Here is a 24,200-nt window from a genome sequence, read left to right on the forward strand (position 1 = left end):
ATTCTGTCATTGGACTAATCTACAGTCTGGGAAGTATGCCTCTCGCAAATTGGGATCATTGCAACATCAAGCTCCTCCACTTCTTAGCCATTCTGATAGAATATATATTTTCAGATACATATAAAATTTCTAGGGTTTCTATACTTGATTTCCTCGCCCATTCAGACGTTCTGCAGATTCAACATCTTTTCAGCTCTGCGTTTCTAGCTGCATGCACCATCGCCCACAGGAAAGAAAATTTGGTCGGAATGTTACAGTTTCCGGAAGACGAGCTGGACAGAGCCATTATGGGAAGCAAACTCGATTTTCTGACAGCCATGGGCAACGATGGCGTAGATGAGTTCATGCTCATGGTGGCATCCACTTTCACACAAGACTACTATGATGGCAACCCTGACGATCAGGCACATGCAGTCATGAAACCATTTTCATTCTCAAAGAGCTTAAATTCTGATCCTGGGTCTTGGATGATAAGAACCTACACTCCCCTTCTTCTCATGGATTTTATGGGACGTAACAAGGAGTCCTGCGAGCAGAAAAAGGACGAGTGGCTTCACTATGCCTTAACCCTAAATCATCTGCAGGCCGTTATTCAGCTCCGTTACACCGTTGAAATATTTCCAGATTGGATAGCCGTGGAGATTCACATCCATAATGTGGAGTGCGACATTACTCCATTTTCATTTCATCAGTACCCAGAGAGAGAGAAAGAACTGAAAGAGTTAGGGTTAAAAAGCGAACGCCATTTTCCGTCACAGATCTTGCTATCAATTTCTCCCTTACTTGATCAATCCAATATCCTAAATTTTTCGCGGACTAAATCGTGCCAAGATCCTGGAACCATTAGATATCAGTCTGCACAATCCATGGGAATCCGGAACTGCAGCTGGAAATTTTACCAGTCAAGGGAAAAAACAAATAGTACTGGAATGCTTGAATGGGCTCTCCACGATAATGGTACAGGAAAGAAGGTTGTGTCCATGACAGAGCCAAGTATGGACAGCAAAAATTTGAATAGGCTCAAACGCAGCTGTGCATGGTTCAGAGATAGGCATTGCTCCTCTTCGACAAAGAAAGTGGGTGTAGGGTTCACAGACGATTGTGGGCATTCCTTCACGTGGAGGGTGAACAGAGATTTAGAAGGGCAGACATTGAGATGGCTTTTGTGCGGCTTCATTTGGTTGACTTATTGGCCCGTTGAGTATGATACTTCCTACTGCGAGAATATATGCCATGAATTTTCTGAACACATTGAATTTAAACTGGTAAGGGCCTCATTTTTCTCTAGTTTTTTGTACTGTCTGCTCCAGATGTATATGAAATTTTTGAAGAGCATTTTTCTTGCAATGCACACCGACTGTTCTCTTTACAATGACCTTTCAGCATAGGCAGTGATAATTTTTACTTGTCAAGAAAATTTTTAATTATTATTTTTTGTTTACTGTATTTGATAGAATGGAATCTACACGTTTGCCTGTAAATCGTGTGAGCAGCAATCTGTTTAAATTTATTGGCATGCCTTCCCTTCTTTTTGTTTACTGTATTTGGTAGTACGGAATCTACATGTTTGCCTGTAAGTCATTTGAACACATCGTGTGAGCAGTAATCTGTTTAATTTATTGGCATGCCTTCCTTTCCCTGCACAAGGAAGCTCAACATTTGCAACGTCGTTTCTTTTATCTTAAGTAACATGGAAAGAAAATTTTAGTATGAAAACAGAGAATGCAAAACCAAAAGCAGCACAAAATTATAATGTTTGTACGTCCTCGTTATTAAGAATAGATATCAACTCACACAATTTTCAAGAGCTTTCACTATTATTTAACTATGTAGCATGTTTCACAAGTTATTGAACAATTTGAGGAGACATTGTAGGACTATTTGAATGTCGATGTTGATTTTTTTTTAATTGGTTTCAGGTACCAGTTGACGATGCTATAGTCCCCTTTGTTTCATCATCAATGACTACACACATTGCCTCTACTATAGCTCCCCTTCTTTCATCCACTGTCCCTACCATAGCTCCCCTTCTTTCATCCACTGTGATTGCACCAATTCCCCATACTACATCTCCCCTTGTTTCATCCAGTGTGGATGCACTAGTGCCCCTTACTAGAACTCCCCTTGTTTCATCCATTGTGGTTGTAACAGTGCCCCCTGTTACAAAGCCCCTTGTTTCATCCGACGTGGTTGCACAAATCCCCTCTACTACAAGTCCCCTTGTTTCATCCATCGTGGTTGCATCAGTCCCCCTTACTACAACTCCCCTTGTCTCATCCACTGTCGTTGCACCAACCCCCCCTACTACATCTCCCCTTGTTTCATCCGATGTGGTTGCACAAATCCCCTCTACTACAAGTCCCCTTGTTTCATCCACCGTGGTTGCATCAGTCCCCCTTACTACAACTCCCCTTGTCTCATCCACTATCGTTGCACCAGCCCCCCCTACTACAACTCCCCTTGTTTCATCCGATGTGGTTGCACAAATCTCCTCTACTACAAGTCCCCTTGTTTCATCCACCGTGGTTGCATCAGTCCCCCTTACTACAACTCCCCTTGTCTCATCCACTTTCGTTGCACCAGCCCACCCTACTACAACTCCCCTTGTTTCATCCACTATGGCTGCACTAGAAACCCCTACTACAACTCCCCTTGTTCCATCCACTTTGGTTGAACCAACCTCCCCCACTACAACTCACATTATTTCATCCCTTTTGGCTGCACTTGTTGACCCTGCATCGGTTGTTGCCTCAGAGCAACTTATCAAGTCTAGTGCACAGTCTACTAGTCAATCTCCATCATCACCTAAGTTAGCCAAGGTGAGATAATGTGTTGATGAAATATTTATCTATCATGAATGGAATTTATTTTAGGATTTTTTATTAAATTTCATGCTTTGATTATTGTAATTGTAGGAGGAAAACATTGAAAAGAGGTTAAGGAAGCGAGAGGGTGCAAGAACCTCACAACATCTAGCTTCATCTATAGTAAGTTTTCTTGGCTTGAATTATAAAATATCATTTTGTAAGCGTGTTAATTTATTGTGGAAAAATATTATATGAATGTTCTTTCCTTTTTTTAGTCTCTCAAGGGATAAGTATCTCCATTATGTAGCAATATTTAAATATTTATTAGGAGTGAGAGGAGGATAATTTTCTTGGCACCTAGTAGCTATGAGGGCGGAATCAATCAATGAGTGACCTATTATGTATCTTAGCCATGATGTTCCACTTTTTCCCATGAGGTGTAATTTTATATCTAAGGTACTGAATGCCATCCTTCCATGTTTGGGATATATGTGTAGTACGGATATCTATGAACAAATATGTGTTTTGATTGTTTGGTGGAGCAATGATTTGGATCAACAAGCAATAAAATATGTTTTTTTTTGTTGAATACACATGTATATTTTATGGTTTCTACTCATGTCTTTAAGGAGGTCATTTGGCTTAAAAACATCATTAGAAGTGGGGCTAGGTCATAGAGTTGTTATGTGGTTTAATGTGCGAGTAAAAGTGCATTTCTTCTTCTAAGAATTTGAATTTCCGTGCAAAGAAAAAAGCATATGGCTATCCAACACCATTTCATGAGGTACATGGTATAGGATAAAAATGTGATATTAGATAAAGTTGGCACTTTATAGAATTTTTCATATGCATTGATGAAATCAATGTGTACATGTAAATTCAAATGTTGATGTGAATCCAAACGTTGTCCCCCTAGAAATTATCTCATAGTTTCATCCATTCTCCCTTATCCTCATGAAAGGTATATAAAAAATGGGATTAGGTTGTGACATGTGTCACACACCTTGTACTTTTGTAGAAGATAAATTAATGATTACTAAGTTGTAGCATGTAAAAAATGTTGATTAGTAATAGGGAATAATTGTTTAATGATGGGGAATAAATGTAGATTGTTAGCAAGAAATGAATATTAAGTAGCATTAGTTGGCCAAATAAACTGTACTAGCTTCCATCATCTTGAATTAGAAAACCATAAATGGTTTATGGTTTTGTAATTCTTATTTATTGAGTGCTAGGGCTTGAGGAAAACAAAGTGTGTGAGTTTTCACTTATTATTATGTTGGAAAAAAAATTCTTCATAATCCTTATGTTGTTGCTAAAAAATGTTGGTAAGAGCAAAGTAACCTGTATCACATTATAACCATTTAGTGGCTAAATAATGAATTGGGCATGCTTTAAAGTGTGCATTTTTTTCCTCTTTCGAAGGTATTTCTCTATGAAAACATTGTATAATATTTCTCTATTTATTTCATTTGTTTTTTACATTTCATTTGCAACTATTAATTTAAATTTTCACCACATTCTTCTCTCAACCGTTAGTGTACAAGGTATATTCCTAGCCTATTCTTCCTTTCAATTTTTAGTCTATAAACATTAGTAAACACTACCTTTTAGTAATGAAAGTATATTACTTTAAACTATATTGGTTCATTGCACAGGCATAATCAAGTTAATATTCTCAAAGTTAATGACGAATCACTTGACTTCCATTTGTGTAGATTCATCCAAAATTCAAACTTTCTCATGGTAGTTGCCATATACATTGATCTTATATTTGGTGAGCCAAATAGGTTGACTAAATTTCCCATGGTAGTGGCCATATACATTGATCTTATAATTGGTGAACCAAATACAAGGTTGACTTTCAATTGGTAGAGTGCATTTTTTGAATTTTCAGTGGAATTATATCTAATCAAATAAATAAAAGGAATTATTGACAATTTATAACTTGAAATGTAAATTTTAGTTATTTTTTCTTAAAAATGAATTAATAAATGGAAAACTAGTTTTCTTTTAAATAGTTTGCCATTTCTTTGGTGAAGTAAAATTTTGGTTTGATTTACTTCATTTTACAAAATTTAGATAATATCCTTTTAAAATGAGTAAGTAAAGTTTATTTTGTAAATTTAATTTGGAAAACAAATCAATAGATAACAAATTGTTATATATATATATATAGAGAGAGAGAGAGAGTGTGTGTTTACTATTCTAGGGAAGACCTAGAATAATAATTTACTATTCACTTTTTTGCTCCACAGACTAACATTTTTACCACTTTAATTATTGTCCTTTGACCCTATCATAGTTTTCCTAGCTTTATTTGAATCATAGTTTATATCAAAGTTCCACGTTCCACTAAATTCTAGGAATTTTAACAATGTCCATATCTACTAAGGAATTTTAACATTGTCCATATCCACTAAAAATTACCAGCCCCAAAAAAGACATTAAATGGATTATATTTTTTTGTAGTGAGTTTTCTTAGGTTGAGTTATAAAAATTCATTTTGTAAGTGTGTGAATTCATTGAGGAAAAATCTTATATGAATGTTGTTTCCTTTTTTGGTCTCTAGAAAGAAAAAGTAACTTCAAGATGTAAGAAGATTTGAGATTTTTTTTTTGGGAGTAAGAAGAGGATCGAAGAAATTAATGAGTGGGCTTTTATGTAACTTTTTCATGGTGTGCTATTTTTCCATGACATGTTATTTTGTATCTAGGGTACTAAATACCATTCTTCAATGCTTGGGATATATATGTGGTATAAATATTTATGAGTGAGTATTTACTTTGATTGTTTGGTGAGGCAATAATTTGGATAAAAAAATAATCAATTTTCTTCATCAACTACAAATTTAGATTACATGGCAATTACTCATGCCTCTAAGGAGGTCATTTGGCTTATGAAATCATGTTTAGAATGTTCATAAGTAAGGCTAGGTGATATAGTTGTTATTTGGTTTAATGTGTGGTAACAATTTTGTTCCTTTTGCTAAAAAATGAATTATCATGTGAGGAAAAAAATATAGATAACCAATACAATTTCATCAAAGGACATGGTAGATGATAGAAATGTGACATTGTATAAATCTCACACTATTGGAATGTTGCAACTGCATTGTCAAAATCAATGAGCACTTGTGAATTCAAGTGGTGATGTGAGTATATGGACCTTATGGTCCCTAGAATTTAGCTCAAGTTCCATTCAATATATGTTATAGTTTGAGAAGGTGTATGACAAGGGGGAGAATGTTGTGATATGTTGGTCATAAACCTTGTATTTATGTAGTAGAGAAACTAATGATTACTAAGTTGTAGTAGAGAATAAATATTAAGTATTTCCACAACTGTTCAGTAGTGGACCAGAATAAATGTAGAATAAATGTGGAACTATAAAACTATAAATGGTTTATGGTTTTGTAATTCCTGTTTATTGAGGAAAACAAGTGTGTGAGATTTGACTCATCGTTATGCTACCAAATTTATTTACAAGCATTATGTTGTTGCTAAATAATGTTGTTGAAAGAGTAGACACTCTATAACCTACTATAACCATTTAGTCACTAAATAATGAATGGGGTATGTTCTAAAGTGTGTGTCTTTTTTTGTTTTTTGTTTTTTATTGGAAGTGTTTTCTCTATGAAATCATTATGTAATGGTTTGTTATTTATTTCATTTGCTAAAAATATTTTTTCATCAAACCACTCAAACTAAAATCCTTTAACCATTTTATAATATTTTAATTGAAAAATCTTTATTTATTTTTAAAAGTAAAATTGAAAACTTAGTGTATTAAAGGAAACTTTTGCATACTGTAAAAAGGAGAGCTTCAACATTGAAGGGAATAAAGTCCTTATTTCCAAGCTCCATATCCTCAATCAATTAGTGAACTATGTCTTTCTCCTTAGAATCTTCTCGAACCTATTGGATTATTATTCTTTGGTTGAAGGCTCCTTTACTCAAATTGACAACCATATATGAGTTACTTTGTTCAAGTTAAAAAATTTAGAAAAAAGTTATTCATCATCTTTATAACTTTTATAATGATTAAAAATAAATTGAATAAAACCTTAATTTTCTCATCTATCTTTTTATTTCATGGTTATATGTTTTGTTTGTTAGTTTGTCTCTCACTTATAGAATTAATTATTGGTTAAGGTGTGAAAGTCACTAATATCATCCAACTCACTAAAACATGGTAAGATATTTGAACCTTAAATCACCTACTCACAAATTGCAAATAACCTTCATCTAAAAAATATCTTAACAAAACAATCTATCAACAACTATATATAATTTTATTATTAAATCAATACCCCTTTATATTAATTCACAATAAAACTGTTTTCAAAAAAATGAAAATTTTAGTATACCATTTACATTTTCAAACCCCAAATAAATTATAAATAAATTATTTTAAATTTACAATTATTTAGTTAAAATAATATTTTATATATTACAACATATTTTACATACTACAGCATTCCTCGGACAAAACTATACGCCATGAATTTTCTTAAACATAATGAATTTAGACTGGTAAGGACCCCATTTTTCTAGTTATTTGTACCATGTACTCCAGATGTATATGAAAACCCAGACGTATAAGAAATTGTTAAAGTGCTTTTTGTCATGATATTGTTCTCTTTACATTGGAATTTCGGCATAGGCCGCGATAAATTTTACTGAGAGGGAATAATTTGAATTATTTTCTGTTTACTGTATTTGTATTTGATGGTACGGAATTTCCATGTTTATATTTTATCTTTGGTGAGTAATTTATTCCAGGCAAGTCGTTTGAACTCATCATGTGAGGAGCAATCTCTTTAATTTATTCGCAAAACTTTGTTTCCCTGTATAGGGAAGCTCAACATTTTTAAGATAAAGAATCATAACTTTTTTGGTTAAATAATTTAGAAATAAAAATTAATTTGAATTTTTTTTAATCATAAGTTAAAATGGTGGAGTGGTTGGAGTGTTCTGAGGTTCTAGTTATTATTTATTTTTAAAATTTTCCTTTATACCATTTAAAGAGTTGCGATTTTTTTATATAGAAGTTATAGATTTATGATTGATATGGAAGTTTTAGAATAATTAAATTATAATGATTGAAATATTTTAATTCAAATTTATATGATAGAAGTTTTTGGAGTTTTTCTAAGAAGTTTAATAGATAAAATTGTGACAATGAGGGCTCCAATCATACACATACAAATTTGGGCACATTCATGATCTGATAAGCATTCTTATAACCACTACACAAAGTTGTTAACTCAATGTGCATAGATACAATCTAAGGGTTTTCAAGAACTTCCATTGTTACTTAGGGTGTTTTGCAATTTATTCAATGATTTGAGGAGAAATTGTAGGAGTGCTAGTGTTGACTTCTCTTTTTGTTGTTCCAAGTCCCAATTGAATCTGCTATCGTTCCCCTTGTTTCTTCCTCTATAGATACATCAGTGCCCACTCCTATAACTCACCTTCATTCATCCATTGCAATTGCACCAACCCCCCCACTATAAATCCCCTTGTTTCATCAAGGATGGTTGTACCAATCCCCTCTCATACAAATCCCCTTGTTTCATCCATTATTGTTGGACCAACCCCCTGTACTACAAATCCCCTTGTTTCATCCAGTGTTGTTTTGGCTATTGACCCTACACCAATTGTTTCCTTATAGAGTCTTGTCCAACCAAGCACTCCTAGTTCTAGTCAATCTCCATTACCAGTGAGATCATTTGCTAATAATTTTTTTTCTATCATGAATGGAATATATATTATGGAAATTGATTACATTTCTCGTTTTGATTCTTGTAACTATTGTAGGGAAGCAGTGCATATAGTTTAAGGCCACAGAAGAAAGCAAGACACAAATGATATATACTTTCATCTTTGGTGAGTTTTCTTGACTTGAGTTATAAATTATCATTGTGTAAGTGCATTAATTCATTGTGGAAAAACTTATATGAATTTTGTTTTTTTTTTTTGCAGTCTCTAGAAAGACAAATAAAGACAAATATCTCAGATATGTAAGAAGACTTGAGCTTTTGTTGGGAATAAGAGGATGATCATTTCCTTGTGATGCAGCTAGTCACAGTGGGAGTAGTAAGTGACCTATTATGTAGTGGGAGTAGTGAGTGACCTATTATGTACCTTTAGATATGATGTGCCATTTTGGCCATGGGGTTCTATTTTGTATCTATGATACTCAATAACATTTTTCTATGTTTTTGCACACAGTGTGATTATATATCCTAGGCATGATGAGCCATTTTTTTTTAAAATGCATAGTTGAGCCAATTTTGGATGGATAAAGTTCATGAGACATTTTATAAATCATTTTTTCAATTTTAATACTATTTTTCATTTATTGAAGTGTTTTTAGTTTCAGGTTTATGAATGATTATGATGGTGATTACTAAGGTATTTATGTTTAAATACTTGCTTGTTAACTTTAAGATTTATTTTTTCATGTTTATTTGCATTCTAATAACAATCTTTTACTCAAATATTTTGAAAAAAGATATGTGATACTTCCACAAATTTCCTTCTAGAGTCTTCACATTATTGATGTCATACAAAACAACCAACATGCCTTTTAAGGCATCCTTTCCAACAACCACTCCCATAAGGATACACTTTTGTCTACATCATATGGAGCATAAATGTTGGCTATGCCTAGGAGATGGCCTTCAAAATAAAATAGGGCCCATATGATACAATTTCATGTATAAGGTTTTAATCTTATGTTGAACAATATGCTATTCTTCTGGATAATATGGTATGCCAACCCCACCTTTACCTTCAACATAGTGATAAAAAATCAGTATAACCTAGCTTTATAATATGAATGACTAACTTAAGTATAAAAACAATTTAATATCTTGCAACTAAAAGATATCAATATCACTAACCACGAATTGAATATCAACTCCATGGGCAATTCACACTTTGCTCTCTAAAATTAGGACCCTATGCCCACCTCTCATGACATGTCCATATATTCATGCATAGACAAGTTTTCATAGTAGAATAAACAATTATTTTAAACTTTTAATCCCACTAAAACTATAGGAGTGTTTGAAGGAAAAATATTCATAAACTACCAGGGAAAAATAGGCTCCCCTTATCGTGGAAAATTTGAAGTTGAACCACCATTATGTAGAATAAGTAAAGCTTCAATCAAAAAAAGCCAATGTTAAGAGCTTGGAAAATTAAATCATGTCCTTTAAGTAGTTGTACTAAATACTCTAAATGAGTTAAACAAGAAACCAATTAGATCAAAATAAGGGAAAAAGTGTGACAAAATAAAGAAATGAGGGATTAGGTTTTTAAGAAAATGTTATTTACACTTGTGAATGTTTTTTGTCATTAGAAAAAGTTAGAAATAATATCTTTATGAGAAAATATATATTCAATCTCTAGAGTTAAAGTTATACACAAATTAATTGTGAAAAGATGAGAAAATATATATTTAATTTCTAGGATTAAAGATTGTGAATGTATATTTTTTGATTTTCATGTTATAATTTGAATTGAAATTAACTCATTAGTTAGACTCCTTAAATAAAATAGTTCACCAATTTATTATCCATTATGACAAAGTATTCAGAAAATTTTACATTTGCTGAATTAACCATCCATAACAATCCATCCCTCATGAAAAAGTTAATCCGTTAACATATCCATGAGAAATTGCATTAAGCTTAGGTGTATTGAGACAATGCAGTCTGTCCAACTGTCTACCAATTCTTCTGGTACAAAAAAAATTTGATTAAAAATAAACAGTTACTCCTGAACTCTTCAATGGATAAGGCACCTATAAGTTTAGATTTAACCGAACTCGGAATTTTTAAAGTAAAAGAGAGGATTACTTCTCATTTCATTTTAATCCCTCTCATAGATCTGTGTTTTGAGAGTTACTACATCAGTATTGACTTTTGGTGATTTCTATTATATGGCATAGTTGCTTTTTTAAAATCCCACTGCAGGTTTCCATAATTGGTATTCTTCCTAAAGAAAGAGTGTTTCGGATATCAAACAACTCTAGACTCCAAGGTATGTAACATAAAATGTTCTTACTTTTGTATAAACTCGTTTATGGGTCGACGAAAATACGATGTCCTCTGTGGTACCGCATAACTCTATATTTGCGTGTGCTCCTTTTGATTCAAGCGCTTTGCAAATGGATTTTTAGTCTATATAGCTATGTTATAGTTGCTTCATTTCCGTTCTTTCCCTTGAAAGTCCAACTTTATGTTCCTTACTTTGAAAGTCTAATGTATAATTTTTGTTGGAAATTTTTGATAATTTCAAATACAAAAGAACAGAGAATAATGCTCTCACATGATTTTTAACAGAGGGAAGCTAAATTATTTTCTGAGAACAGAGATTTTTCACACCCATAAAAACTTTATATTGATTGATAAATACTGTCTGTTACATATTTCTTCCTCTCTCTCAGAAGGATTCACCAAGAACTTCGACAAAAAAAATTACTCTGCTCCATAAAAAAAATTAGTGTAAAATTCTCATTCACTGCTATGTGAAAAATTTTTACATTCAGTGCTGTAAAATAAAAATTTTCTTACATACAACCTGATTACATTGGCATTGCATTTCAATGCATTTCAATCTCCCAACAAAACAAAATTTACATAACTCTTTTTCACTGCTGTGTGAAAAAATACAATTTACTTTTACTGCTGTAAAAGTCTTCTGGTTTCATTTACTCTGCTCAGGTTGCTGCGTTCTTCACTTGCTTCACATTACTTGCATATCTTCACCAACAAAATTTTATATGCGCTTTCTTTTTCTCTTTTTTCGCACTGTTGTGCCCCTTTTTTTCTTTGCATTACATTTCAAATGAACACAAAAAACATTACATATACCAAAAACCAAAAAAAAACTTAACGATGCGTTGACTTACCCATACCTATCTTTAAATTCGCCATACTTCCGTGCAAAAAAATAAAATATTAAAACTGAAAACATCTCACCTACAATCTACGAAACAACATAAATCACATTAATTCCTTCACGTGGGCGGTCAAACAAAAAAAAGTTCAGGCAGGTTGAAATGATCCTGGTCCGTTGATTTAATCGGACGTATATCGCTTGCCTAAGTCGCACGAACTTTACGTTCCGGGAGATGGGCGGTTTTGGAGACGTACACTGGACGCGTGTCGCTCGGTCGGGGTGATCGGAGGCCCTCTGACAAATACTGCTTTGTGCGAAAGGTGGTGCGATATGAAACAGGTGGTTTTCCGGATTAAATGCCGCGGGACTGTTCAGCTGTTACGGCAGTTGAAATTACGATTTCAACACTCCCCTTTAATTTCAACTGCTGGGTTATCAGTCATACCCAAACACTTCCTCAAAAATTCAAAGCTTTTCTGGTCCAATGGCTTTGTCAAAATGTCTGCAACCTGTTCCTGAGTCCTGCAATGTTGTAAAACAATTTCTCCATTGCTTACCAATTCCCTGATGTAATGAAACCTTGTGTCAATGTGTTTCGTTCTCTTATGAAACACGGAATTCTTGGATAATGCAATAGCTGAGCTATTGTCACAAAAAATCACTGTTCCTTTTGCCTGCTCTTGGCATAAGCTCCTTAACATTCTTCTCATCCAAACTGCTTGACATGCTGCTGCTGTAGCTGCCACATATTCAGCCTCTGCTGTAGACAATGCTACAATAGGCTGTTTCTTAGAAGCCCATGAAATGGCTCCTGAACCCATGTGAAAGACATAACCGGATGTGCTTTTCTGATCATCTACACTTTCAGCCCAATCACTATCAGTGTATCCAACTAAATTTGAACATTCTGAGACAGTATATAAAATGCCAAACCTTTTAGTACCTTTAACATACCTCAGAATCCTTTTTGCTGCCTGCCAATGTGCTTCTTTTGGCCTCTCCATGAATCTGGAAATTAAACTAACAGCAAACATTATATCCGGCCTAGTTGCAGTTAAATACATAAGACGGCCAACTATGCTCTTGTACAAACTAGGATCAAAATCGTTGTTGCTGTCCTCTTTACTGAGTTTTAATCCCATCACTGTGGGAGTGATTGCTGCCTTGCTGTCCTGCATGTTAAATCTTTCCAATACTTCATTAACATATTTTTCCTGTGAGATAAAAATCCAATTTTCATTTTGATCTACTTCTATTCCTAAGAAGTATCTCAACAAACCCATGCCAGTCATTTCAAATTATTCTTTCATGATTGCTTTGGAATTTTCAATGAGATAGTCATCATTACCTGTAAAAATAACATCATCAACATATAACACAACAATTAGCATTTTACCATCCTTTTATTTGATGTAGAGGGTGGGTTCTTCCTCACATTTGTCAAATCCATTTTCCAGTAGATAGGAATCTATCCTACTGTACCATGCTCTTGGCACTTGCTTCAACCCATAAAGGGCTTTCTTCAATCTGCATACTTTATGCTCTTGGCCCTTTTTCTCATAGCCTAGAGGTTGCTCAATGTAAACCTCTTCCATTAACACTCCATTTAGGAATGCTGACTTCACGTCCATTTGGTAAACTTCCACTTGTTTTGTGTTGCTATGGACAACAATGCTCTCACGGTTTCCATTCTTGCAACCGGTGCGAAAGTTTCCTCATAATCTCTCCCATACTGCTGCTTGTATCCCTTGACAACCAGCTTTGCTTTGTGTCTTTCTATTTTGCCTTCAGCATTACTCTTGGTCTTATAGACCCATTTAACTCCAATGACCCCTTTACCTTTTGATAGCTCAACCAAATCCCATGTCTTGTTTCTTTCTATGGCATTCATCTCCTCATCCATAGCTTCTATCCATTTCCTATCCTTAATTGCATCTTCGAAATGAATAGGGTCATCAACATGAAAATATAATGCAAACAAAGAATTCATACCTTCATTTGCTGCCTCTTGCTCATAAATATCACTTAAATTTCTGAACTTCTTGCCTCTTTCATTTGGTGTACAAGTGCTTGAAGAAGCACTTGAATTTCCTCCTTGTGGTGTGCTTGGAGAAGCACTTTCATTTCTCCTCAAGGTTGTCTCTTGTTGTCCTTGTGTTGGCGCTACTGTTTGGGGATGTATTTCAGCTATCTCCTCATCATCTTCATCATGAGGCAAACAATTTTTAACATTAACTGTTTTCTCTATGCTGCCATCCCAAGCTTCCTCCTCAATGAATTGAACATCTCTACTCACAAAAAACTTCTTGGTAGATGGGATATACAACCTGTAGGCTTTGGATTCCTCACTGTATCCAATGAAAATACATTTCTCCCCTTTGTTGTCCAACTTCTTCCTTAGCTGATCTGGAATGTGTGCATAGGCCACACATCCAAAAACTTTCATGTGGGTGACTCCTTGCTTTCTCCCACTCCATGCTTCTTCTGGCACTTTGTTCATCACTGCTTTTGTAAGACACCTATTCAAAATATATACTGCACAGTGTACAGCTTCAGCCTAATAATCATTTGGCAAATGCTTTGCCTTTAACATGCTCCTCGCCATACCCATGATGGTCTTGTTCTTCTTTTCAGCAACTCCATTTTGCTGTGGGGTGTACTTAGCTGTAAATTGCTTATGAATTCCATTTTCTCTACAAAACCGTAGGAATTCCTTGGAGATATACTCACCTCCTCTGTCAGTTCTTAAAACTTTGATATGCAGCCCGCTTTGATTTTCCACAAGTGCTTTGAAATTTCGAAATTTTTCAAACACTTCACTTTTGTTCTTCAAGAAATAAACCCAAGTTTTTCTTGTGAAATCATCAATGAATGTTAGAAAATATTGACTGCCTGCTAGTGATGGAGTTTGCATCGGTCCACATAAATCTGAGTGGACAATCTCTAAGGGTGTTTTTGCCCTTATGCTTTTCCCTGATGGAAAACTTTCTCTTTGTTGTTTCCCCAAGATACAACTTTCACAAAGGCTGTCCAATTTGTCTATAAATGGTAATCCTCTTACCATCCCTTTTCTACTCAACAAATTAAGACCTCAAAAGTTGAGATGCCCAAATCTCAAATGCCACAACCAATTTTCATCCTTTGGTACGTTTTGGAAAGCCTCTTGGGTAACTGATGTAATTACTTCTTTGTTTTTCAAAGCTGCCCTTATTCTGAGAGGGAACATCCTATTCCTTGTCATCTTCACTTCAGCAATGCATCGTTTGTTGGGTGCTCTATCCATGATGGTGCATACATCATTCACAAAGAAAACATTGTACCCCTTTTGAACAAGTTGTCCAATACTTAAGAGGTTACACCTCATTCCAGGAACATAATAGACATCTGCTATGGTTTTCTTTTCACCTTTCTTTGTAAATATTTTAACTTCTCCTTTTCCAATAACAGAAATTTTACTATTAGTCCCAAATGTGACTTGTGACTTCACACTCTGATCTAAAGCAGAAAATAGGGCTATGTTTCCTGTCATATGGTTACTGCAACCGGAGTCTAGAAACCATATATCATCACTGTTTGTTTCAGCCATATTACAAGCTAACAACACATTATCTTGGCTGATATTTTCTCTAGTAATATTTGCACTAGATCTATTATTCATATCATGCTGCTTCTTCCTACATTCATTTGCATAATGCCCATATTTTTTACAGTAATAACATTGGACATTGGATTTTTCATACCTTTGTCCTTGAGCATGATGTTGTCATCTTTGTTGGCTGCTGCCTTGGCCTTGGTTCCAATTTGGATTGCTGCCTCTTCCTTGAGCATTTGTTGGACTGTTTCTTCCACCTCTATTTTGGCTTCTGCCTCTTCCTCTCTTGTTTCCTCTGTCTTGACCTCTTCCTCTTCCAAAGGACATCTGGGTCTTGAAGGCTTGCTCTAGAGATGAGTTTTCATTTCTACTCAACCTCTGCTCATGTGTTATCAGTGATACATAAAGTTCATCAACTGAAAAGTTTGAGAGATCCTTTGTCTCTTCTATGGTGGTGACAATCACATCAAACTTTGAGGGTAGGACCCTCAATATTTTCTCCACAATCCTCCTTTCTTCAAGAGTTTCTCCATAAGACCTTATCTGTGTGACCAGACCAATTACATGTGTGAAGAATGAGTCAATATTGTCTGACTCCTTCATGCATAGATTCTCAAAATCTCTTCTCAGCAACTGTAGTTTTGTTGTCTTCACTTTCTCCATGCCTTGATAGGCTGTCTTGAGAGTTTGCCATGCTTCTTTGGATGTCTTGACTGCTGCTATCCTTGGAAACACACTCTGGTCCACTGCTTGATACAAAAATACAATGGCTTTTGAATCTTTCTTCCTATTGCTCTTCAATAGATCCTTCTCTGCCTAAGTTAATCTATTAAACTCATTTTCATCTGCTGGTTCTTCAAAACCATCCTCAACTAATTCCCATAGATCTTGAGAGGCAAACAGGGTTCTCATGGTTATTGCCCAATAATCATAGTTTTTCCCATTAAACTGTGGGAGCTGAGTATTAAAAATACCCATACTAGTGCTGGTGCTAGCCATTCCTTGCACTCTAAACTACGCTTCAAATATTTGACTGTGTATTTAAAAACACTGACTGTTTCTTCAACAGTAACACAAAAAACTAATCTGAGAAATACCTGGATCCTTTTTCCTGAGACTTCACTCTTCTGGAGAAGTTGTTGCAGCAAAAAACTCCTTCCTTTAGCTTCTTTGACACCTTCAAAGAGCCCGGAACTGCTCTGATACCATGTTGGAAATTTCTGATAATTTCAAACACAAAAGAATAGAGAACAATGCTCTGTTTTTGCCACAGGATCTTTAACACAGGGAAGCTAAATTATTTTCTGAGAACAGAGATTTTTCACACCCATAAAAACTTTATATTCATTGATAAATACTGCCTGTTACATATTTCTTCCTCTCTCTCAGAGGGATTCACCAAGAACTTCCACAAAAAAAATTACTCTGCCTCCATAAAAAAAGAATTACACTGCTGTGTAAAATTCTCATTCACTGCTATGTGAAAAACTTTTACATTCACTGCTGTAAAATAAAAATTTTCTTACATACAACCTGATTACATTCGCACTGCATTTCAATCTCCCAACAAAACAAAATTTACATAACTCTTTTTCACTGTTGTGTGAAAAAATACAATTTACTTTTACTGCTGTAAAAGTCTTCTAGTTTCATTTACTCTGCTCAGGCTGCTGCGTTCTTCACTTGCTTCACATTACTTGCATATCTTCACCAACAAAATTTTATATGCGTTGCTGCACATTTCAAAATGCCTGCATTGAAAAATTAACCCCTGCTCTTTTCTTTTTCACACCGCTGTGCCCCTTTTTTTATTTGCATTACATTTCAAATGCACACAAAAAAACATTACATATACCAAAAACCAAAAAAAAAACTTAACGATGCGTTGACTTATCCATACCTATCTTTAAATTCGCCATACTTCAGTGCAAAAAAAATAAAATATTAAAACTGAAAACATCTCACCTACAATTTACGAAACAACATAAATCACGCAGGTTGAAATGATCCTGGTCCGTTGATTTAATCGGACGTATATCGCTTGCCTAAGTCGCATGAAATTTACGTTCCGGGAGATGGGCGGTTTCGGAGACGTACACAGGACGTGTGTCGCTCAGTGAGGGTGATCAGAGGCCCTCTAACAAATACTGCTTTGTGCGAAAGGTGGTGCGATATGAAACAGGTGGTTTTCCGGATTAAATGCTGCGGGACTGTTCAGCTGTTACGATAGTTGAAATTATGATTTCAACAACTTTTTCTTGTGGAGAAATCACATATTAAATTTAGAGTTTATATTTTTCTAACCAATACATAATTAATGTTGTGTTTGATTTTGATAGAGCTTGTTTTCAATCTAGATAAAGTATATTTAATGCTATGTCTGGTAGTGAGATACAAGTAATGTAAAAGCAAATTTCATAATCAGTTTAGGTATTTAGAATTTTGGTGTTTAAAATTTATTTGTAAAAGTCTCACTCGTGTTCAAATCTTGGAGGCTTCACCCATAAGCCTATAGTGTAGAGTAATATAGTTATTATTTGGCCACTTAAGAACGCAAACAATAGCAATAAACAGAGAAGCCAATAGTAATGAAAGATGTAACCATGTATTAAAACTGCACCGCTTACTGGTTATTATAAACCTGTTGAAATGCAGCTGCCCAAATGAATAAGATTAGGGTCAAAATAATCTCAAGACTGCACTGGTTAGATGAAAGAGATCTCTGTTTAACACGGGAGATATTTCTGTTTAACATATGTGGAAGTAATTTTAATATTTTTATTATTCTTTTTCGATGTCAAGTTTTTAACAAAATTAATAACAGTGAAAATGTATTAAAATCAAAATTTGAAAAATATATAATAATAAAAAAATAGTAAGTGTTTAGACACTTTATGCATTATTTCATCCACTGAAATGCTGTAAATTTATATACACAGATCATATAAACGGTTCAACCAGGCCAGAACTTTGGGGAGTGTCGTTAAAAGTAAAAGTAATACATGTTTAAGACATATACTTCTGTTTAACCTATGTGAAAATAATTTTAATATTTTTATTATTCTTTTTCGATGTCAAGTTGTTAACAAAATTAATAACAGTGAATATGTATTAAAATCAAAATTTGAAAAATATCTAATTAAAAAAAAAAAATTAGAAAATGTTTACACTTTATGCATTATTTCATCCACTGTCATGTTGTGAAATGCTGTAAATTTATATACACAGATCATATAAACGGTTCAGCCAGGCAAGAACTTTGGAGAGTGTCGTCAAAAGTAAAAGTAATACATATTTCAGACATATACTATTAGTTTTGAAACATTTCGTGTATATATTCAACTTTTTTTGATAATCATGTAAAAAATTTTATTGATGGCTAACCATCAACAGTGTGACAATTTAAAATTGCCTTGAAAAGTAACACTACGCTACAAGGATTATACACCTTGCAATGCCGGCTTATGCATTGATTGATTTGAAGCATATGTATCAGTGTGTAAAGATTATATATTTCATAGTTCGTATTTAATATCGTAAATTAAGATATATATTGTTTTAGTTTTAGTATTTTAAAATAAGGTAAGTTAATAACTAGATAATTTTTACTTTTATTTTATAAATTTTTGGATTTTTTAAATTCTAATTTTTAATAAGTTAAATATTAAGATAGGTTTATGGTTTTAATTTCACAACAAAATTATAGGGTAAAATATGCTAGAGGTTTTATCTCAGAACCGTGATAATCAAAAGAGAGGATATTGATGAGGTACTACTAAAAATATTGATGAGGTCTAACTATCTTGCACTTTTTCTTCACATGCATATATTATAGTTTTTCCATGGTAGTTAAGGTAGTTATATGGAACATTTTCTATGGTAGACCTATTTTATATGTTTTGTCACTTATTATATAGACATCTTTGCCATACTAGTAAATTTTTAATTTTTATTGGACAACATCTCAAACTCTTTAATTTGGAACATATATCATTTAATTTTAGGTTTTTATGGAGGAATTTTATGGGGATGCATGTGGAGTATTTGGAGGACCACTTATTTGTTTTCTGTATGCTGGTTTTTGGTCTTCTTACTATATTTGGAACATATTCTTGTGAACCACATTTATGGAAATACTTCTTGATATTCTTGAAGGTATATGTTTTATTATTTAATGGAGTTTGGGTATGGTGAAACGCTAAATCACCATTACCTCCATGGATTTGTCTTGTTGGTGATGGTCCACTTGCTATTTTGGCTTTGACTACTTAATTTCTTGTGGAGTGCTCTATCTACTTGGCATCTTGTATATTCATCCATGGCTTTGGTTGACTCGGGATTCACACATGTGGATTGGTTACATGCATATGTGTAACATTTTCTATTTTTAGAGGTTGATATGGAGCATTCTCTTTGGAAGATTATTTTATTGTTTTATCTCTTGTGCAAATTGGAGGGTCCACTTTGTGAGATTTTGTAGATGGAAACTTGAGCATATCTTCTAGGTTTGAACATTATTTATCTATGTTTTATGTGCATCCACTCTTGGAAGGTGAAATGTTGTGGATTTTTTATATGTTGACCTAGTTAACATACTTGATTTTACTAGTACAACTGACTTTTATTATGATCTCTTTCCTATTTTGGGATGAGGGAAAGCACTCTTGGATACGGCTGTGTATACATATGGTGGTGACATAATTAATCATAGATTAAAAACTTATCTAACTACTCCATTATTATATTATTTTCTTCTTGGATTTTCATGCAGTTAGTAAAAAAGTGATTATTTAAAGAAGAGTATGCTTTCCATGGTAATGGTTGTTAAGAGTTTAAATATTTAGGAGCTCTCTCGTTACACTTCATTTTCACACACTTTTGGAGCTTTATGGAGGAATATTAACTTTTATATGAGGATTTCACTGCACATTTATTCTTTCACATGTTGATTTGTATTGTAAGAAATTGTTGGATTGTTGATGTGATTTCCTTATAATGTGCTTCATAGGGGTAGAGTAATGTGAGGATGTTATTACTCTTATTTCTATTGTTGTTATGTTAGTTTTGCATGCAATAAATCTATTCTTTCTTAGATTAACATGAGATCATCTTCATAACAATTTTTTGATTAGGATACCTTGCTTTCTAAGGACAACATTTTACAATGCAAATTAGTAGGCTAGGGCTTATTTGTGGTATGTAGAGCAACACTTATCCTTTACATTTCATGTAGTTTCCATATTTGATCTATGCTTTATTGACTCCATCAATCCAATATGTCATTTTGGCAAGGATAAAGTGAATCTAATGTAAAAAATTATTATTGGAGATGTGGTTACATGTCAAAGATTGAAAAATAACCTCTTTTCATTGAGTTGGAAGCAATAGAGGCATTGATTCATGAATTAGAGTTGTCTTGGGACTTAGTGTAACCTTCCTTCTTCAAAATTGGTGAGGTAGAAAGGCTTGCTATGACATTAATCAATCCTTAAAACAAATGTACCTTGTTTAGGTGTTTCTTTTAAATTTAAATTAATATTTAATGTAGAAAATGATCCAATGAAGGAAACCTTCACTTGAATTTTTAAATGAATGGTGTAAGGTTGGGACCCTCATAAGTGGTTTAGAGCTAGATAGATTGTTATTTTATTAATATTCAAATGAGACAAAATCTTGCTAAGATATGTTCTTGGTTACATATTTTCATGGGCAATGTAAATATATGATCATACACTGTAACATCTCCTAGGATATGTGTGTTATAGATATTTCTCTATTATAATAAAATAGGTAATGATGTCTAAGATATAGTAGGGAATAAATTTTTAGTAGTAGCAATGAATAATCACCTAGTATTGACCAGGAATAAATGTAGATCACTCTTAGGCAATAAATGCTAAGCAACAATAAATATCAATTAATTATTGAGAGTTCCAACATGTGGAATTTGAAAGCCCTAAATAGTTTATAGTTTTTTTATGATTTTTTTTATTGAATAATAAGGTTAAACTCTAATAATTTATGGCTTTGATTATTCTTATTAATATTTATTAAGTGTTAGGGTAAGAAGAAAACAAAGTGTCCAAAATTTTTCCCGAAGAAATGTTTTCCCAAAAATATGGTTATATAATGATTATTACTTGTTTCATGCCTTTCTATTTTTCATTTGTAATTGTCATTTGAAATTTTATGTACATTCTTATCTCATTGTTGTTTAATATTAGAAGTGTATCTACACTTCGGTTTTCTTTCCATTTGGTATCATAGTTTTGTAACCTTGTATTTAAGGTGTCTAATCTTGATTTGACTGAGAGGTTGTGCAAAACAAAAATATTATTGCAAGGAAATGTCCAGCGCATTTAGAGCAGAAATGGAGAGCTTTCAATGGCATTAACTTTGAGAAGAAAATTGGTCACAAATGGAGAATTTTGAATGGCATTAACTTTGAGTGAAAATTTGAGAGGGAGGATCTTCTCATAGCCATTCTGATCGAAAATACAGTTGCAAGCACATACAAAATTTCTAAGGTTTCTATACTGGATTTCCCTGCCCATTCAGATGTTCTGCAGATTCAACATCTTTTCAGCTCTGGGTTTCTCGCTGCATGCATTATTGCCCACAGGAAAGAAAATCTGGTCGGAATGTTACAGTTTCTCCAAGACAAGCACCACAAATCCATTGCGAGAAGAAAACTCGATGGCGTAGTTGAGTTCATACCCATGGTGGCCTCCATTTTCAAGCAAGACTACTACAATGGCAGCCCTGATGATCAGACACATTTAGTCATGAACCCATTTTCATTCTGAAGGAGCTTAAATTCTGATCTTGGATGATAAGAACCTATACTCCCCTTCTTCTCATGGATTTTATGGGACGTAATAAGGAATCCTAAGAGCAGAGAAAGGACGAGTAGCTTCACTACCCCTTAATAATATTGGAATGCTTGAATGGGCTCTCCACGACAATGGTACAGGAATGACAGAGCCAAGTATGGACAACACCAATTTGAACATGCTCAAACGAAGCTGTGCATGGTTAAGAGACGGGAATTTCTCCTCTTTAACAAAGAAAATGGGAATTGCTCAAACAAAGCTGTGCATAGTTCAGAGATGGGCATTGGTCCAATTCGACAAAGAAAATGGGTGGTGTTCACAATCATCGAAAATGGGTGTAGTGTTCACAGACGATTGTGGGCATTTCTTCAGGCGGAGGGTGAATTTTTCTCTAGTTCATGTACTGTGTGCTCTAGATGTATATAAATTTCATGTAGCTCTAGATGTATATAAATTTGTTGAAGAGATTTTTGTGATGCGAATCTCCAATCTCTTGTAATGCACAGGAACTGTTCTCTTTACAATGAACCTTCAGCTTATGCGGTGATAAATTTTACTTATCAAGAATAAGTATTATTTTCTGTTTACCATGTTTGATATGATAGTACAGAATTTGCATGTTGGCCTGGAAATTCGTTTGAAGTCATCATGTGAGCAACAATATGCTTAATTTATTGGCATGCCTCCCTTTCACGGCCCAAGGAAGTTCAACATTTCCAATAAAAAGATCATAACTATTTTCATAAATGGTTGAACACTTTCTATTTTTATTGTTGGAGGTAAAATAATTTTTTTTCTCAATTCAAGGGAAAGTGAAGATGAATACAATTATACTTCTCAGAAATTGAACTAACAATTATTCTACCCAACCACTCAAGTTAATTTCAGTAGACTGTTAAAATGACTAACATTTTTGTTTGTTTGTTAGTTATTAAAAGTACTACTTTTATATTTATTTTATTTTTAAATTTCTCTTTGATATGGAAGTTATATATTTATTTTTTATTATTATTAAAAGTACTATTTTTATATTTATTTTATTTTTAAATTTCTCTTTGATATGGAAGTTATAAATTTCTGACTGTTATTTAACTTATAAAATATTAACTTATAGTGATTAAAAACATTATAAATCAAGTCTACATAATGGATGTTTTTGGGGTGTTCATAAGAAGTTTGATGGATGAAATTGTGGTAATGAGGTTCTCAAAAATACACACACAAACATGCACACATTCATGATACCAACTCAGAGTTTTCAAGAACTTCTATCGATACCTATCTATGTAGCATGTATTGCAAATTATTGAATAATTTGAGGAGCTATTGTAGGAGTGTTTGAGTAAAAATGTTGACTTCTTTAATTGGTTCAAGGTCCTAGTTAGCCTTGCTATAGCCTCCCTTCTTTCATACTTAGTTCCTACAGTAGTCCCCCCTACTACAACTTCCCTTGTTTCACCCATTGTGGTTACACCAACCTCACTAATACAACTCCCCTTGTTTCAACCATTGTGGTTGCACCATCCCCCCCGTATTACAACTCCCATTGCTTCATTCATTGTGGTTGAACTAGCCCTCCCCATGAAAACTCCCCTTGCTTCATCCATTTTCTCTCCACTTGTCGACCTTGCACCTATTGACTCTACACCTAATGATTCTACACAAGTTGTTTCCTTAGAGAACCTTGTCCTACCTAGTGCTCTATATATTAGTCAATCTCCATCATCACCCAAGTTATTCACTATGAGATCGTCTCTTGATGAAATATTTATCTATCATGAATGGAATTTAGTTTAGGCATTTGATTAAATGTCATGCTTTGATTCTTGTAATTGTTGTAGGGAAGCATTGCAAAGAGGTTAAGGCCCCTGAAGGGTACATGACCCTAATGGCATATAACTTAATTTTTCATGCGTCTTCTTGGCTTGAGTTATAAAATATTATTTTTTAAGTGTGTTAATTGTGGAAAAAAATATATTAATGTTGTTCCATTTTTTGGTCTCCCAAAAATAAATAACTCTAGGTTGTAACAATACTTGAATTTTTGTTGGAA

The 24,200-nt window shown here is 33.7% G+C and overlaps 1 pseudogene; it reads right to left on the bottom strand.

Annotated features, from left to right (window-relative positions):
• Positions 1 to 1,915: 1,915 nt before the first annotated feature.
• Positions 1,916 to 24,200, bottom strand: part of LOC149161029 (protein transport protein SEC24 A pseudogene) — a 53,432-nt pseudogene continuing 31,147 nt past the window's right edge.

This window comes from Pinus tabuliformis, chromosome 5_2 (assembly GCF_031772625.1).
Source record: "Pinus tabuliformis cultivar Carrire ecotype Pingquan chromosome 5_2, CPIR1, whole genome shotgun sequence".
Lineage (NCBI taxonomy): Eukaryota > Viridiplantae > Streptophyta > Pinopsida > Pinales > Pinaceae > Pinus > Pinus tabuliformis.